At 41.8% G+C, this 19,590-nt stretch overlaps 1 protein-coding gene across 1 annotated transcript in view; it reads left to right on the top strand.

The window, feature by feature from the left end:
• The window catches only part of kcnh2b (potassium voltage-gated channel, subfamily H (eag-related), member 2b), a 228,323-nt gene that overhangs the window by 9,185 nt on the left and 199,548 nt on the right, over positions 1-19,590 (top strand). The window lies entirely within an intron of this gene.

Below are 19,590 nucleotides of genomic sequence, written 5' to 3'. Positions count from 1 at the left end.
CCTCCAAGAGCCGTTTGAGAGGAGAACTGTGATGGAGAAACTGCACAATCAGACAGCAGACTAGCGGGAAAGGGAAGCAGTCCATGCAAAGCTTCTCCAGTAGCGGAACACCAGACAGGTTTGGCTAGCTGCATGACGTCATGCTAATGACTTAAAACAACGGGGACAGATCCAGCACGGACAGTTAGGGAGTGAGGGACACGAAGCACCTGCTGAGACATGATATATAGTTATAAATACATCATTATATATATGTGTGTTTTATATTATACTGACTATTATTATATTATTATATGATATATATATTATTATATTATTATATGATATACAGTTGTGTGAAAAAGTGTTTGCCCCCTTCCTGATTTCTTATTTTTTTGCATGTTTGTCACACTTAAATGTTTCAGATCATCAAACAAATTTAAATATTAGACAAAGATAACACAAGTAAACACAAAATGCAGTTTTTAAATGAAGGTTTTTATTATTAAGGGGGAAAAAAAATCCAAACCTACATGGCCCTGTGTGAAAAAGTGATTGCCCCCCCCCTGTTAAAACATAAATTAACTGTGGTTTATCAAAGTAATTGAGATCTATCAGTCTGGAAAAGGTTACAAAGCCATTTCTAAAGCTTTGGGACTCCAGCGAACCACAGTGAGAGCCATTATCCACAAATGGCGAAAACATGGAACAGTGGTGAACCTTCCCAGGAGTGGCCGGCCGACCAAAATTACCCCAAGAGCGCAGCGACGACTCATCCAAGAGGTCACAAAAGACCCCAGAACAACATCCAAAGAACTGCAGGCCTCACTTGCCTCAATTAAGGTCAGTGTTCATGACCCCACCATAAGAAAGAGACTGGGCAAAAATGGCCTGCATGGCAGAGTTCCAAGACGAAAACCACTGCTGAGCAAAAAGAACATAAAGGCTCGTCTCAGTTTTGCCAGAAAACATCTTGATGATCCCCAAGACTTTTGGGAAAATACTCTGTGGACTGACGAGACAAAAGTTGAACTTTTTGGAAGGTGTATGTCCCATTACATCTGGCGTAAAAGTAACACGGCATTTCAGAAAAGGAACATCATACCAACAGTAAAATATGGTGGTGGTAGTGTGATGGTCTGGGGCTGTTTTGCTGCTTCAGGACCTGGAAGACTTGCTGTGGTAAATGGAACCATGAATTCTGCTGTCTACCAACAAATCCTGAAGGACAATGTCCGGCCATCTGTTCGTGACCTCAAGGTGAAGCGCACTTGGGTTCTGCGGCAGGACAATGATCCAAAACACACCAGCAAGTCCACCTCTGAATGGCTTAAGAAAAACAAAATGAAGACTTTGGAGTGGCCTAGTCAAAGTCCCGACCTGAATCCGATTGAGATGCTGTGGCATGACCTTAAAAAGGCGGTTCATGCTCGAAAACGCTCCAATGTGGCTGAATTACAACAATTCTGCAAAGATGAGTGGGCCAAAATTCCTCTACAGCGCTGTAAAAGACTCATTGCCAGTTATCGCAAACGCTTGATTGCAGTTGTTGCTGCTAAGGGTGGCCCAACCAGTTATTAGGTTTAGGGGGCAATCACTTTTTCACACAGGGCCATGTAGGTTTGGATTTTTTTTCCCCCTTAATAATAAAAACCTTCATTTAAAAACTGCATTTTGTGTTTACTTGTGTTATCTTTGTCTAATATTTAAATTTGTTTGATGATCTGAAACATTTAAGTGTGACAAACATGCAAAAAAATAAGAAATCAGGAAGGGGGCAAACACTTTTTCACACAACTGTATATGTTATTATATTATTATATGATGTATATATTATATTATTATATGATATATATATTATTATATTATTATATGATATATATATTATATTATTATATGATATATATATATATTATTATATTATACAGCATATTATTATATGATATATATATTATTATATTATATATTATATTATTATATGATATATATATTATTATATTATTATATGATATATATATTATTATATTATTATATGATATATATATATATATTATTATATTATACAGCATATTATTATATGATATATATATATATATATATTATTATATTATTATATGATATATATATATATATTATTATATTATTATATGATATATATATATATATATATATTATTATATTATACAGCATATTATTATATGATATATATATATATATATATATATATATTATTATATGATATATATATATATATATATATATATTATTATATTATTATATGATATATATATATATATATATATTATTATATTATACAGCATATTATTATATGATATATATATTATTATATTATACTGAATTCCCTGTGAGGGTGACACAAATAAGATGTCCTGATGTGTTTGTCAAAGTGATATTTACTGCTTTTTTTCATGTTGGAATAAAGGTTAAATATTTAACTGCAAAGTAGTAATTCGTGTTTGATACCTTAATGTTTTTGCATTAAATCATTCTGGGATGTTTGCTGAGATTGATTGGATGTGGCACAGCCCTACAGAGAACATGTTCCACCATCTGATACTAGCCCAGAGTTAAGCATATTCATCTAGCAAACTATACCTACCTTGGAGTGTTACAATAGCCAGTATCATTTTATTCAATGTGTCCATCCAGGCAAATTGGTGGATCCAAATGTTATAAAAAACACATATATGATGTAATTTCTTTGTAATCATCCAAAATAATGTTAAGTGTATGGGTATTTTTCCAAGTAGGCCACTGATTGGTCGATACGTGCGATGCATTGAGTGGGCAACGTGCCGTGTATTGAGTGGGCCGGTCTGACAGTAACTCCCGGGCCACTTTTTTCCCCCAGTCCGCCCCTGCACTGAACCCAATCCTGCATTTTCTTTGTGTCAGCTGTTCTGCACAGTGCTGCAGCAATCTAATGTCAAGTAATGCAAACAACAATGCTTCTGTCTACAAACACATTTCTGAAATGTTGCAGCAGACTAAAAAAAGTCTTGATTATAATCCCGTCAAAATGAATCTATCATATCCAAATATGTGTAATGTGATCAATAGGCGTTTCAGTACCGCTCAGGAGTTGAAGTGGGCGTGTCTGTTTACCACCTCATATCTTTTGAAATCCTAAAGTGACGGAGTGTTTTGGCGAAACAAAGCCATGACACTCCCGTATTCTGCGCTCCCTCTCCTCTCAGCCCATTGCCTGGACCTCTATTTGTCACTGCTTTATGTCGTGGCAGCTGTCCTTTCACGCTCGTCCCCCCATTCATCAAAGTTTCTCTCCTCCAGACTTGATCACACACCTCTCACATACGCTTTCGGACTTCCTCTCTCATTCACCTTGACGCCTCCGCCGCCCCGACAGCAGCGGCGGCACAGAAAAAGGCCGACCAACTTCAAGACACCAGAGGGTTCCGGGGATTAGACCTCATTTGCATAAATCTGCATAACCTCGTTAAGGCAGAGGGAGACGTTGTAGACACTGTAGACACTTCAGAGCGAAACAGCCCATTAAGGATTGGGGTGATTATGGGATTATCACTCTTAACGACTGGACCGTTGTGTACTCTCTGAAAAGTGCCCCGTCGCATGACTGAATCCCAAACTGTGGAATGAGGGAATCCAAGCTCTGAGTCGGGTGACCTTCGGGTTGCACTTGCGTGGGATTTGTTCTTGACCAAGTTTTTATTTCCATTCATATTATTTTAAGTAACGTGCAGTTACCATGGATTAGCAATACAAACATGGTGCCCCGCTCCAATGAGAGATGCTCGAGCAGCACGTTAACCGAAAAGGTTTCTCCCACCTCTTGCCTGGTTCCTAAATGCACAAAATGCAAATGTTGAATGTGACTCTACCTTACCAAGATGCATATGTTGTTGTGGAGTTGTTTGTTTAGCTGTTCTCCTTTAAGGTGTCAGTAAGCAGAGTCGGAAATGCATCCAGTAATTCTTGTAACTTTTCCAAACTGGCAGTCTGACAAGCACAATCATTTCACACAGCAATCTGGAGGCGAGTAAAGTAAACAGGATCTGAATCGGGGGAATTGAAACTCCAGGAGATCATTTATCAGAATCGGATCATTTATATTATATATAATCCGTCATTTACGTGCTTATAGTAGATTATGGGTTTTCTTGCCAGATTCACTCGCGGCACATAGAGAGGGATGCCGAAACTCTACCGTACGTCCTGTGTGTACAGCCCAATTGGTTTACAATGGCACGGAAGAATATGGGCAACACATCTTATGTGAACCCGTCGTTACACATGCAGTCTTTTTAAAGGCCACCAGGGGGCGACTCCTCTGGTTGTATAGAAGTCTATGAGAAAATGACTCTACTTCTCTCTTGATTTATTACCTCAGTAAACATTGTAAACATGAGTTTATGGTCTCAATCTCTAGTTTCAAGTCTTCTTCAATACAGCATGATGTTCATTTAGTACATTATGGTCCATTTAGAGTCAAACAGACCATAAAGCAGGGGATGCTTTAGGGCGGGGCTACACGGTGATTGACGGGTCGTTACCACGCCGTTGTCAATTCTCGTTGCGAAAAACCAAGATGGTGACGACCAAATTCCAGAACTTGAGGCTTCATAACTGTAGTCCACAAACCAATGGGTAACGTCACAGGGACTACGTCTACCTTTATATAAAGTCAATGGTATCTCCCATGATATGGGCCAATACACAACACATGTCAGCAGGTATTTTACACGTTTCTGTTCAGGTAATGAATGAAAGTATATTGGTGGAAACGTGTTATTTACACCCACTGTTTAGAAACGGCACAGAACTGCAACCCTAAGTGGACTGAAAAAAATGCTTCGGCTGTCAAAAAACATGACAGGACCCCCCATCTTCCTGTCAGCTGTCTCACACTGATGACATCAGCACTTCTCCAGCACTGTACACTTCTGTCTTGCCGACAGAGAGTGTGCGGCCAGCATCTCTAATAGGACGAATATACAAGTGCATTATGGAAAGATGTGGTGCTTTGGCAGCATTTTCATTTTAGGGGACATACCATAGCACTTTCGCAAAGCCAGGCGAAGGTTGATGTACTGTAATTATTTCTCTGGCACAGTGAGAGAGATGGGAGTCAAGTATGATCGACCAGTTAACCAGAGGGACCAACACAGGAATGTGTCCCACCTGTGAGCTGACAGCTGTTGGATGGATTGCTTTACAGCTACAGGGCTGCATGATGAACACGGTCACTGGCACATGGCTCATACAGCAGTGTGTATTGGTCAACAGAAACGTACACGTAGATTTCACTTGGTCCCCTGGAAGAGTTTTGAACTCCAGCATTCCACATCTATTTTCCCTTGCACTCCTAATGTAAAATGTGTTTCCACATTGAACATTAGAACATGTTGTTACTATTATACAAAAGGCTTCACTTTGAAATGACACATCACTTTGCCTTTGACTTTTATTTCTGACGACTGCTAAGAAAATACTAGTATTGAGCTTGAAACACCCACCTTACAATTCATACAGTATGACTCAATGCACTGTGATATTCCTAGTCATCATTTCTCTGGAACGCTCTGTAGCGTGGACCAATGGAGCCAGCAAAAATACAACTGCAGTCTAAGGCAGTGGAGTGCAAGGTGAGGAAATAACACTTTCCAACACAATGGTATAATACAATCGAGTGCACCGATATTATGATACAACCTAATGGAATAGTAGTTCAAAAAAGGTAACACTAACTCAAGGTCCTCCTGCTGTTCCCGGAGCTTGCAACCACATCTGTTGTGGACTGCACAAAGCGGATAAGGTGCACCCGCTCAGGGGCCTCATAACCCGGTAGACTAGCAGAACCATGGAAATAACATGAAAAACATACTATGTTCAGAAGCAAATTGAGTTTATTCAGTTGTCTCCAGTGAGCAAATTCATGGACAAATGGGAACAAGGACTAGATGATGAGAATCGTGCCCAGATTTAAGGATAGGAAAGACATAAGCTTCCCACTGAGACTGCCTTCTGTGGGTGGACTGTCAGAACACCAGACCGACAAAACACAATGTGGGTGAAATGGCACGGACCCTAAACAAGAACCAAGAGACTCAATCAGAGACAATAGTCCCCCATATATGATCAAATGAACAATGTTCAATCCAGGCAGCGTAATCCAAGATGGCTATGGGCAAATCGCTGAAGTTGTGGTTTTAAAACGGCAGTCCACAGACCAATGTCCACTTCTTCTAGACAGTCTGTGGTTCATTTAGAGTGAACAGACATATTAATTGCACGGTGCACCACAAAGTTAGAATTGTGGAAAGTCTTTGGCGATCAGACCCCATCGTGATGTTATGTAGTCAGATTGAGGGAGGTAGTGATGCCACGGCTTGTGTGGGAATAACCCCCCCCCCCCCCCCCCCCCTCGTTGTCTAGGCATTGGTGGTGGTGAGGAGGAGAGTTGGCTGAAGATCTGGGTGATGGGATGCTAAACTGAACTCTTATGAGATGAGTGGAAGGAACCTTGGAAACCAGATGTGCTGAACACTGGAAGTGAATGGGGGGGAGGGGGAGGAGGGTTGCGTCGACTCTTACTGAAATGACAACTGACAGCAGAGAGGAGAGCAGACTTTCTAATGTTTGACAGCAACGATGTGACGAGGGAGAACTTGGCTACATCTGGTCGGTTTAACTTAGAGTGAGGACCATCATTATCTGAGAGAGTAGAAGCAGGGAGTGAGAGACGGAGAGATTTGTGAATGAATTAAACTCTCTCCGACTGACCTGATAAACTTCATTTTCACACGTGTGTCAAGTGATGACAACGGAGGCAACTCCATTCGCTGATTAAGCTCCTGGAGTTAAAAGCTGTGGAAAAAAGCTTGTTAGTGGACCGTGGGTCAAAATGATTTAGTCCAAGTAATGAAAATGCGGGTGCCCCACGCCGTTATATGTCCAAGGTTTGTCTCTGGCTGTGGACCTTTTTGTTACATTGTTACCCCTCCCTCCACTCACTTCCTGTCTGCCCCCGTAATATGAGCTTTCCAGAAAAGGCAAAATATCAATAAAATAACCCTTAAGATAAGGTAATCAAAGGTGATGTATTTAGGTGTGTCACTAAACTCAAGATGAAACAATCCACCACAGAATGGACAAGTGCAAGGTGGAAGACTTTCTATTGGTACCAGGAGGTGATGTAAATCATCATTCAGTCGATGCAAACACTGGAATGGATCCTCAGTCTGTAGATCAGTTCCCAGTAAATCGCTCTCTGTAGACTGCTATTGATTTCTGATTGCTGCAGAAAACATGGGAATAAACACAGACACTGGCCGGCTGGTTCGATAAGAGACGCTCCAGCATATAGCAGGGCACTACATTCAGTCTGACTCTACCGTGAGCGTCAGCCCGCAGCGCTTGAGAATTTAGCATGTGTCAAATGTTCAGTTTCCATGGCAATTGCTCAGTTAGGAATGGGTTGAGACGGGGAAAAGAAATCTCGTCAGCCTGTCACTGTAAAACCACCAGTCACTATATCTCCTCCCGCTGTCTGTTTTCTCCTTTTCCTCTCAATACATCTCTCCGCTTCATCCTTTCGTCCCGTTTATTTCTCTGTTCATCTTCTTCTCTCCTTTGTTCCTAATCTCACTCGCTCCTTCTTTATCTCTGTCTCCGTATAGCAGAGCTGCTGTGTACACTTGTGCTTCTAACACATGGGCTTCCCTCCTTATCCGCCTACGCAGTGCACTCAGGGAGATTCCAAACGCATAAACACACACATACACACACACACACACACTGCATGCACAAACACTGACTGGTAGACTGTAGAGCCCCCAAGGCCTGGGCTTAGTGAATTATTCAGTCTGCGTTGGTGGGTCTGCGGGAACGTGCTTGTGTGTCTGAGATCTCATACATACATTTGTGTGCATTTGGATGCGTGCATGTCTCATGAATCTGTGCGTGTGTGTTTGTGGGAATATGAAATGGTGTTTTCCTCCTGAGCAGCAGCAGCAGCTTATATTTAATCAGCCTCTCCATCAGCCTCTCAGCCTCTCAGGCTTCAAAAGCTCATTAGGAGGAAATAGCAGGGAGAAGCAAGATGTGGTCAGTGATGTCACCAAGAGCAGAGACTGCTTGAGGGGTTTTTAGATCACTCGCTGATAATGTCAATGATCGATAAGGTACTATAAAATTTTAGCCCTCAATGGTGCGTTGTTTGCCCCATCTCTCCACATCTGGAAAAAGCATCCCAGCATCCCCACATGTTATGTTTGTATTTAACGATTTTGCACCTCACAGTTCATGCTTAGTGTCAGCATTCAATGGTAATACAAGAAGCAGTGTTTCCTTTCTGCAGTGAGGAGGAGGCGAGGGCTTGGAGCGGGGTTGCACGATGCATCAAGGTTTTATCGTAATCGCAACAACGTCCTAAATCTCCAAATCGCAGGAGGCGCAAATGTTGTTAAATGTGCATCAAATTAAACGAATAAAACGTAGCGCCGCAGAGACGTCCTGGCCTGCAGCTCATATTCTACAGATTCCTGCAAAAATCCCACCATAATAGTGAAAAACTGTCATTCAATATAATATAAATAATGACTTGAGAGAATGATACAAATGATCATTCTCTCCTTATTTTGCATGCCACGTCAAAATTGCATCAGTCAAAATAATTGCAACGAGATACTTTTTTCAAAATCATTCATTCCTTTGTGTGGGGAGACTTTCATACATGAGACTGGAATTCACATTGGATAGCTTTGTGGTAGGATTTGACCTGTTCACCCCACCATGCCACTACTACGTATGAGCTGTGAGCTACATAACCGCAGAGACACCTGCAGGTTACCAGAGTTCAACAGAAGCACTCGCAGTATAAAGCACGTTTGAGAGAAGCACACTCCAAACATAATGGAAGTAGACTTCCCTTGCTATGAAAAGCTGCCCACCATTACCCTTGTTTAATTTGAACACATTCCCCCGCTGGCTCCAAATATTGCCGTCTCTCGCACTTTCCTCTCTGAATGCCGGCGGCGTAATAACGCAGTACCTGACCTCCGCCCTGGTGGAATAATGGCAGCTTTCCCTCACGTCCAGCTGTGGCCCGACGCTGCAGGTTCTCTCTCTCTCTGACGTCTCTCCTGTTGCTCTTTCTCGTCTGTTTTGTCTTTTCACATCCATATCTCTAGACACTCTTACACCGTAGCCTCTACTTTTCTTCCTGACCTCCTCTCACCCCTTGGTTCTCTTTAAATGTTGTCATTCAACATGTACTGTAAGTCTGTATCAAGATCATGTCTGTCTGAAGAATGACAACATTGATTCATGCATGACTCATCTTTTAAGCTATCAAGCCCTCTAAAGGACTCGGGCTCCTATAAAAGACTGAAACAGCTTGCTTCTGTCGGCCATTATTGGTGACTGAAAACCACAAAGGCTGGAAAATGAAATGTACAACACACACACACACACACACACACACACACACACATCTTTGCCTCTGTATTACCTAGTGCTCAGTGCAACCAGACAAACCCATCACGTTTTATGAGCCTCTGAGGGGCTGCTGCTGCCGCTAATTCACGGAGGCAGGCTATAAAGCGCATCCACACAACCAATCTCCACTGTTTTCATGAATATCTGAACAGGCTCTTTCCGTCTCCCACGAGAACAGCCTGTTGAACCCAGGATGTGTAGATGATGTAGGCGATATGTGTGCTTTATGAAGGGAGGGTGGAGAGAAATTGATAATGGTGTGCTAAACGCAGGGAGAAACGGGCACAGATGTTTTTAATTCATGCTGGAGAAATGGGCAAAGTCAGTTTGAATGTCATGATCTGTCAAGAGTGTGTGCTGTGGCAATTGTTTTTGAAGTATTTCTGCTTGGTTAGATAGTTCGATAGACAGACAGGAATGGGCAGGACTCTAATCCAGCATTCAGGCCTTTGCACACCAAGGGCGTGACGAATAAACAACACAAATGTGAAAAACACGCCTGCAAATATTTGATAGATCGATAGATATTTGACAAAACTATTCTTACCTGCAGCGATTTCAATAAAAGGTTGGAAAAGTTCCTAATAATAATAATAATAATGGGATCCTATTGACCCGAAGCAGCATCTGACAGAGGGAGACTGTTGTATGGCCTCAGCTACTGGAAGCTATTTCATTGAGTTCCGTTTTTGCGGAATGCTCTGAGTGGATCACCTCTGGTCATGTACAGTTGCAGTGTATCGGCCTTGGGATTTCTTTGTGAAAGGTAAGAACGGAAGTAGTGGATCTGGCCTGCGCTGCCTTTGTCAAGGTTGAAAGGAGTAATAAAGTTTGCCATGTTGGTTCAGACTAAGGAGTCTCCATGTGTTTGTACAATAAAGTGTATGCACAACGTGATTGGTTGATGTCTCTATTTGCGGGGCGAAAGCAAAAGAATATTAATCTCACCCTGAAAAAAACCCGTCACTTTGTAGCCACTGAATATTCTCATTCAGTGTAAAAGCTTTGAATGGTACGCACCCCAAGAAAGCCAGATGTTTGTAGTGGTGGCTTTAAAGGAAAAAATATGGTTTACTACCAGGTTTTGTTTTTGTAGCTTTGGCCATCAACTGTCATCAGTTATAAGGACACTGCACTCAACAGAGTCATTGCTGAAATCCAGTGGTGGGCCGTCAGGGCCTGCAAGGCCTTCTCTGCTGGCCTAAACAGAATCACAAAGTTATATCTATTTTATAATTTCATAGTTTTCTTAAATACACTACATCTATTATAATTTATATAAATATGTTTCCCATTATCTTATGTTCTCATTGCACAGCTACTGTCTTCCTCAGTTGCTCTGCTTCCAGTGCAGCTTGTTTTAAGTAGAGCTTTTATCCAATCAGATCTCACCTCTGTGTCTCTAGGTAAGAAGAGAGGCAGAGGCCTGCAGACTCACAAGTGAATCCATGTGCAGGTTAAGTGAATGGGGACGATATTGTTGATTGTCATAGTGTTCAACCAATCAGATCTTTAGTTTGACATGTTGGGCGTATTCTTTGACGTGTCAGAGCCTGCTAGCCGACCTATAGCTACGTCAGCATTACATGCAGCTCAGTGTCCATGTGCAGCTCTGCCGCGAGGTGCAGAGTGCGCTGTGATTGGTCAGTGGGCGAGCACGTGACTATCGTGAAACGAAACTTAACAGCGGAGGCTTAGTCGGGTAGTGAATCACATCACGTGATGCAGCTCAGCCAATCAAATACGGGCATTCTGACTGAGTGAGATGTACCACACCATGACACGGGGCTGAGACGAGGAAAGACACTGCAGAGCAGTACGCACAATGTTTGACTTGTGAAAGTAAAATCCCGAAACAATCTCTGTGGGTTGCGGCTTGTCATTAAGGAATGATGGCGGGTCCCACATCCAGACCAGCTGAGAACCACTGTCCTACATGAGTGCAGAAAACATTATATCACCCTGAATTTAAGCTTCTGCATTTTCCAGATGCTCTAGCCTTATTCAAATATATTGTAAGCCTCGTACCGAACCGTTTAATACGTACATAGTTACAGCCTTAAAAAACGAATAATAACTGTTGCGCCATCATGTGGTTATAAGGTGGTATTTCAGCTGCAGGACAGCAGTGAAGGCCCATGTATAAAATGCACGGCCCGCCACTGGTGAAATCTTAGAAAGTGACAACAAGGATAGATGTGGGTCTAAAAGACCAAGAACATTTTAGTAATTAGACATTTTAGCCTTTTCTTTGTGGGGGGGTCATAATGTCACTGATGAGGTCAGTCTCTCTGTCTGATAGATGTATTAGAGATAAACAACATAAATACAAACACTAAAATGTGTCTTTTATATATTTACACATATTTGTGTTTTGCATCCAGCTGCTTTATGCCACTATATTTATTTACAATTGAATGATGTGCACATGCTGATTTAGCGTTCCATGAGAATGTAGGCCAGCCTGATAGTGCTGCTCCTCACCAGCATGCTGGGTGAGTGTGTTTTGTCTGCTCTCTTGATTAGAGGCCTTTCATTTATACGCCGGCGAGGTGCCCGCTGTGTCTCCGTACTTCTAACTCAGGGGTCACGCTGTGCCGTGTCTTGCTGCGTTCTCTCTAATTCCATTCCTCGTCCAAGTTTGTGTTTGATGCATCCTCATCTCTTCTTTTTTAGAAGTCTCATTTGTGCGCATTCTGCTGACAAGGTAAACACAACACCCACAGCCACACACACACTCAATAAATACGGTCATATCAGTGGTGTATAAAGTACCCAAAAGCCATACTTGAGTAAAAGTAAAGATACCTTACTGGAAAACTACTCCAGTAAAAGTGAAAGTCACCTATTAGAATACTACTTGAGTAAAAGTCTTAAAGTATCTGATATTTATTGTACTTAGGTATCAAAAGTAATTTTCTGATATTAAATGTACTTAAGTATTGAAAGTAAAAGTACAAGTAAATGCTGTTAATAAAAAAGCAAAGGGTCAGAATTATGAAGTTTATTATTTTAAGTGCTGTGGCACCAGGACCAAGGACATGGAGCTGTGTTGAACATAATTGTGTTGGCTGTGATCCATCCAGGAGCAACAATGTTCAACATAATATATTGTACATAAGTATACTTTTGCATCTACTATGAACTTATCATCATAATTCTCCGAAAAGCAATACGACACTATGAAGGAGTTGTAACAGTGTGTTTATAAGTATGCTCATTCCGACTAGAGGATGTAGAGGGCAAATGCATAATATTGTGTTCAGCAAAAAATATCAACTTGATGCATCAGGTCAGTGTTTTGAGAAAGGACACCTGCCTTGTAAACTCCTATGGGCCTGATTTGAACACAATAGGCAAAGGTTTTGATCAAGCTGAATCTGCAATTGGGCGACTGCTACCATCATAACTCCATCTGATCATCCACAAAATGACTCAAATATCAAAACATGATCGATACTAAAGCAGCACCGAAAGTAACAACACAGTCATTACTTGAAACTGAAAAATGTCCTGTTCATCTTCAAAAGAAGTTGGTTTTCAAAATTGCGAGAATTCAGTCTCGCTCTTCTTGGGCTGAAGACTAGTCCTGCGATGCTAAATAGTCTTTCACAGGCCGCTGAGGCAGGTAGAGGTGTGTTCAGCTTCACAGACAGCTTGCGCACAGCTGGGAAGGATTCCCCTAATGCTAACCATAATGCTAACCCTAATGCTAACCCTAATGCTAACACTAATGCTAACCCTAATGCTAACTCTAATGCTAACCCTAATGCTAACACTAATGCTAACACTAATGCTAACACTAATGCTAACACTAATGCTAACCCTAATGCTAACACTAATGCTAACCCTAATGCTAACTCTAATGCTAACCCTAATGCTAACACTAATGCTAACACTAATGCTAACACTAATGCTAACTCTAATGCTAACCCTAATGCTAACCCTAATAGTGCTGCACAACTGTCAACACTTCCTCAGCTCACTAACTCGCTAGCGATCCACGGGTGTTGGTCTTCGTCACCACCGTAGTTTGTTGCGGGAGTAGCAGGTGCTTCCATTTCTGCTTCCATCATGAAATCAGTCATCGTAGAGTGGAATTATACTCATGTTGTCGCCCGCTAGCTATAGCATGTAGCATCCTGGGCATCACTGGGAATCAAAACACCGCGGCTTTGAGAGCACTTGTTTGCAATTGCGCATTAACGTGATTAACCAATGATTTAACTTGCAAGCTAGGACCACTGATTCACCAAACCTGCTTGTTGCAGTCTGTGTTCCACCACAGTCCCCGACGCTGGTCTCATGATTCATTTTGTTTCTCAAGATAGATTTGATTTTGTAGCGAGTAACGAAGGTTTCAGGGGAAATGTGTCTCAGTCAAAGTATCAGTTTTCTTTGAAAAATGTAGTGAAGTAAAAGTAAAAGTCAACAGAAATATAAATAGTAAAGTAAAGTACAGATATTCAAAAAAACGACTTGAGTACAGTGACGAAGTATTTCTACTTCGTTACTATACACCACTGGTCATATCCCACATATCCAAGTAATGCCTCGACTCTATTGATACAGGAACAAAACTTTCCAACATCCATAAATCATTCCGCCGCAGCCTTCAAACTCATTCCAACGTAATAATAACTGCAGCAGCTGAGCCGTTCCTCCAAAACAATGTGGCGCACAAAGAGCTCGAGTCAGACACGGGAGTCTTGCATATCATCCACCCAATAGGTTATTTAGAAAAGAAATGAAGTGTGCAGAAATGAATGGCAGGCTAGCGTCTTCACAGTGGTTATAGAATGACTTATAATCAGCGGTTCACAGGGGGAATACATCACCTCTGTGAACCGCTTCTGAGGAACAATTGACAGGGAATAATGACTGTCTACCCTCTTCCTTGTTGGAGGATAATTCCTGCTCAGGGGCCGTTTCACAATCAAGTCTAATGAAGAACACTTAGCAAGAGAAATTGCCTCAGTGTGTTCGGACTTAATTTTCGTTCTTCATAAAGGGCATTGTATGATGCATTACCTTCTCCCAAAACATCTTGCCGACGGTTAGAGGAAGAGCCGGGCTGTGAATGACGTACGGTGTTCTTGTGGCGTTAAGCGTGACTCAAGGGAGATACATCCGGAGACGCATGCTCTTAGGGGCAACGGGAGCATGCGACTAAACCGGTAGAAATATTTCATGGATTTGTGATTTGAAATTCAATCAGCGCTTGGTTGAAGGAGGCACAATCAATACCAGAAGCATACAAACCTCTCACTTCCTTCCTATCCAAATGATTAAGGAACTGCACTTCAATTCCAGAGAAGACATTTGTCATGAAGGCATAATCAAGTCTTCTGAGCTGACACAGGCAGAGGAGCGAGGCTGCAGTGGCCGACACAAAAACGTAACAATTCAATTAGCCTATAACTAGAGCCAGTGTTTGGTGTGTCCGTCCTGGGCTACTGTAGAAACATGGCGTCTGGCTCCGGGAAGAGGACCCACTCTGTATGTAAATGTAAATGCCTCTATGTAAAGTAACGAAAACACAACCATTCACAAAGAAAGCATACTCGATCATATCATATTCCATTACTGCCAACAGAGCCGCTTAAATGCCTTTGAGGTTATACACACAAAGTTCAGCTTAACACGGCTATAATCTGTATTCTTTCTATTACAGTGTATCAAATGAAAGTGTGAAAACAATGTGACAACATGAAATATGAACCCACAGAGAATGATGCAGCCTCATAGATGGTTCAGCTCATGGTTCTATCATTTTGGTTCACTGTCACCGCTGTCCCAGCGTTGTTTGCTGCGTCTGTCTTCAGTGAAAAGGTCTCTACCTGCACAGCAGCGAACAGCAGACAGACACAGCTAGAGACCAGCTGGTCAATGCAGTTGAGCATTCAGAGCACGGCTCAGTGGGACGTCTGACCTCAAGGTTGGCAGTTCGATACCTGGCTCCTACTGTCTGCATGTTGAAGTGTCCTTGAGTCACTGAACCCAACCCACTGCTCCTCAATGCTTACGGGTTAGGCTGTAAATGCAGAGATCCAATTTCATGTTTCATTTATTTTTTGATTTAGCAGCTAAAGAGACAGATATTCCCCTCAGGAGTTGATGTGTAGACCATTCATCTAAAAGAGAGTGAATATTGGACTTGCATTCATCAGGTGGACACAAAAGAAGGCTAATGTTGCTCCCCAACTGCTGAACGTATGCAAACTGTTTGCTAAGAAAACGTCCAGCCTTGCTCGTATCAGCTTGGTAGAAAATTGACAGGAAATGATGGGAGAGAGATGGGTAATCGCATGCAATAAACGTCCCCGGCACGATGCAAATCGTGTGCGTTACGGTCCATCTGCACCACGACACACCCACACCGTTAACAGTTTGTTACTGCCCACATCAAAACCGTGACACCATGTCCTTTTCTTCTGTGCCGAGTGCGGGGTGTCTTCATGGAACATAAAGGCAAATGTAACTGTGCGTTAAGTGCTGAATGTGCAGTATGGCTGCGTTCAAAATCACTCCCAATTTTCTTTTATAGTGCACTCACCCTCCACTATTTTATTTTAGAGTGTGTGTATTCTGAGTGTGTAACTAAAGTGTCCTCATGCTGGCCATCTGTGGCCTTTGAAAGAACGTATTAACTTGTGTAGATTGTTAGAGATAAAGATATTTATGTTTATGTTTCCTGACCTGGTGGACTTATTACCAATTTCACATAGTTTGTTTTAGCTTTGTGATTTGCAGCGTCCTCTTTCTTCCTATCGCTCTATAATCTATTTAGTGTGTAGCTGTTGATCTGAATGGAGATCCCTTACAGGGATGAATAAAGTAGAATTAAGTTGAACTGAATTCACAGCCACAGAGCGAAATGCTCTCAAAAGCCTTTTTTCCCACCACAGTCTTGCAGTCCATTTACTTGATGCAGGCTAATTGCTGAGAAATGTGGTGCGATTCTTCCTGTGCCTTCCATCCCTGCACTTCTGCTGTCTTTATCCCCTCTCCTCTTCTCCATATCTCCCTCTATAATTTGCCCCTCTCGATAGATCTCCTGTCATTCTTCCCTCCCAAAGTCTTTCTACCCCACCATCCCATTTCCATCGGTTTATTCATCCCCACCCAGCCCTCACGCTGTCTCTTGCTTCGCCCGCCCTTTCCCTGTCCCCGGCCTTTCCTCCTTCCCGCTAACCATCCACATGACTATTTATGAGCGCAGTATGCCTCACAGTGGGGCCCGATACTAAGTGAAAGTAACGGGGAACATCGGAGCTCTTCAAAAGCTGGAAGCTCTTTAGCGGAGGCCGTCTATCAGCCTGACAGAGTATCACGCTGAAGCAGCACAAACACAATCACACGAGGCCTCATGCACATGGAGACGTTCATGTTGTTTGTATGTGTTCCCACGAGACGCCCGGGAGATTCAGCTCGCACTGGATACTTATCTCTATTCGCAGTGTATCGCGAGGTAAAAGAGTCAGTGTGCTGGGTAAGAGAGTATTTGTGTTAAAGTGTGTCTGTGTGTGTTCAGGCACAACAGCAGCTCTCTGAGAGCATTAAGATCATCCATTGACATAGAGCAGAGGCCGCAGAGCTAAATGGCTCCTTTACTGTAAGTGGTTTCAAGAGAGACAGACATCAGAGCTTTGTGGGAGACGGAGCCACCGACGCTGTGATCTACACTTCTGACTAGTGCATACCGGTTTTAATTTCTCGTATGATATGAATTTTTCATATACCGTCGCACAGCCGAAACAACTGCTGTCGCTCTTCAACAGGCAGCAGAATGTATTGTTCGCCGCTGAGCGTGCTGCGGTCGGAGCTAGTTGTGTTAAGTGTATTGAGAGGGACCTCTAGTCATGGTTATCACTTTATAACAACAATTAACAACCCACAACTAACGCTCTTTAACAGCAAAACACCACGACACAACAGTTTGTGACACATTAACAATTAGTAACACCAATAATTGTACATTTATAAAATTACACCGCCGAACGGCATGCTGGGTACAGCTCGCTAGCTAGCTAGCCCACTAGCAAAACAGTCTGCTAACAGCTAGAAGAAGCTCCGTCGCTACATTAAAGAACAGAAAAGAGTGATGCAGGAGGAACAAAGAGAGACCGGCGATGCACCAATACAATTTGTTCCCAAGAGAGGAGCTGCGTCTGCTGTTTGGAGGTTTTTGGGTTTTAAAAAATCCGACGTACTAGATCAAAAGACGATATATTGTAAAGTTTGTCGAGCCGCTGTTATTGCCTCTGGTGGCAACACTAGCAATTTACTCCATCACCTCAGCCGAAAACATGTGTTGGAATACGAAGAGTGTATGCGATTACGGTCCTCGGATGCTTTTTTGGTATTTTGGTCAGACACATATGCAACGCTGATTACCGTGTAATATGTGTGGTATTTGTTATGAATGTACGTTGGTACATACAGGGTGATAAGAAGCTGTACATGGAGGGACTTAGGACCAAGAGGAATGTAGGTGAAGGAAACAGGAAGTGAAGGAAACAGGAAGTGATGGAAGACACGCCACACAAAAACAGCTGTTCACCGCTCGCTGGCCAGTTGGTCGGCAGGTTCTTGTGTTAGTTTTCGGCGTTAATTAATTGATGCGTTAACGCGAAAAAAATAAATACCGTGAAACCGCCAGAATCTTACAAAATACCATGATACACATTTTTGGTCATACTGCCCAGCACTACTTCTGACCACAATTATATACACGCATACGCAAACCTAAGGGAACCCACACACTTTTATGTTGGCATTACGGTGGATTGCAGAAGAGAAGACTGGTACATTTCCAGCCATTTTATTATACATTGCAAGCCATAACAGTACATTAAGAACAATTGCAAATGACCTGTTCTTTGGGTCTGAATGTATTGCCTTTCGTTTTTCTTTCGTTTCCATACTTCTATTATTTTAAGTTTTATTATGTTACTTATAATTTGATTTCGAAAGCAGGACTCTTATTTTGAAGGGGACATGCCAGCATGAGGCTAAAAGCCTAGAAATGTCCAGCTGTTGAAAATATGTCTCCCAAATGAGAAACATTGTATCTGTTATTGTTTAGGAGGTGGCTGAAAGGGGCACACGTTTCGTGAATATTTCATTTCATTTTGTAATTGATACTTAATAACTTTACGGCTACTTTGCATAGGTTTAATACGTCTTAAAATGAGCATTTGGAAGATAGCAAGACCTCTTACCCCATGTTAGCTGAAGGCTAAAATACAGCGCAGGTGATTCTGGTTGTCTCTAATGAGTAACGCTGGCTAATTAGCATTCCTTGCTAACTGGGCTCTGCTAGCCTGAGGAAATGCCAGTGAAAATGATGTAAATAATGCTCATGGATGCTTGAAATAAGTTGGTTAATATGAAAGTAAAAACGAAAAAATACAGATATTCAATATCAATAAATATTTTGACTTTATTCATGTACGTTAACTTACTTATTTATCTAAAAATATTCAAATTAATTTCAGTAATGACTGATTTCCTTAAGCAATTTTATTTTTGTTATCTTTTACCAAAACATGTCGACTCTAGCTATTTTTCACAGCAGACATTTTGACTCTGTCATAGCAGAATAAGCACATTTTATTGATGGTTAAGTCCTGCAATGTTAAGGCTAATTGTAATGCCGACTTTATTCATATTATTGATTACACCTGTGGTTTCCTGCTGTGAGAAAGGCCTATCCATTTAATGTCAGGATGCTTTCCTTAATCACAGCTTTGTTTACATTATACACTATATTTATTCTCACAGAGAGTATTCACATATTTTTATTTGTTGACTTGTGTTAGTGATGTAATTTTCTCCTCATAAGTGATATATAAATGATCTGCAAACAATGTACCTTTCTCCTCCAGTTAGAACAGTTGTACATTCATGGTGTGTAAACACCACAGTGCCTTGTATTCAGTGTAAAAGCCTTTGTGCACAATTAGCTTGAAAGCCAGTTAATCAGCAATCATACAGACACTGATTTGCAGTTTTGCATATTCACAGTTTATGGAGTGCATAGATTTAATGAAATGCATGTACATGTTGGAGTGAGTTGATCAGAATGGCATGTACAGTGCAAAGGTAAGG

Source organism: Anarhichas minor, unplaced genomic scaffold (assembly GCF_050575085.1).
Source record: "Anarhichas minor isolate MPS153535 unplaced genomic scaffold, ASM5057508v1 ptg000155l, whole genome shotgun sequence".
Taxonomy (NCBI): Eukaryota; Metazoa; Chordata; class Actinopteri; order Perciformes; family Anarhichadidae; genus Anarhichas; species Anarhichas minor.
This window is presented reverse-complemented; position numbering and strand designations above follow the sequence as displayed.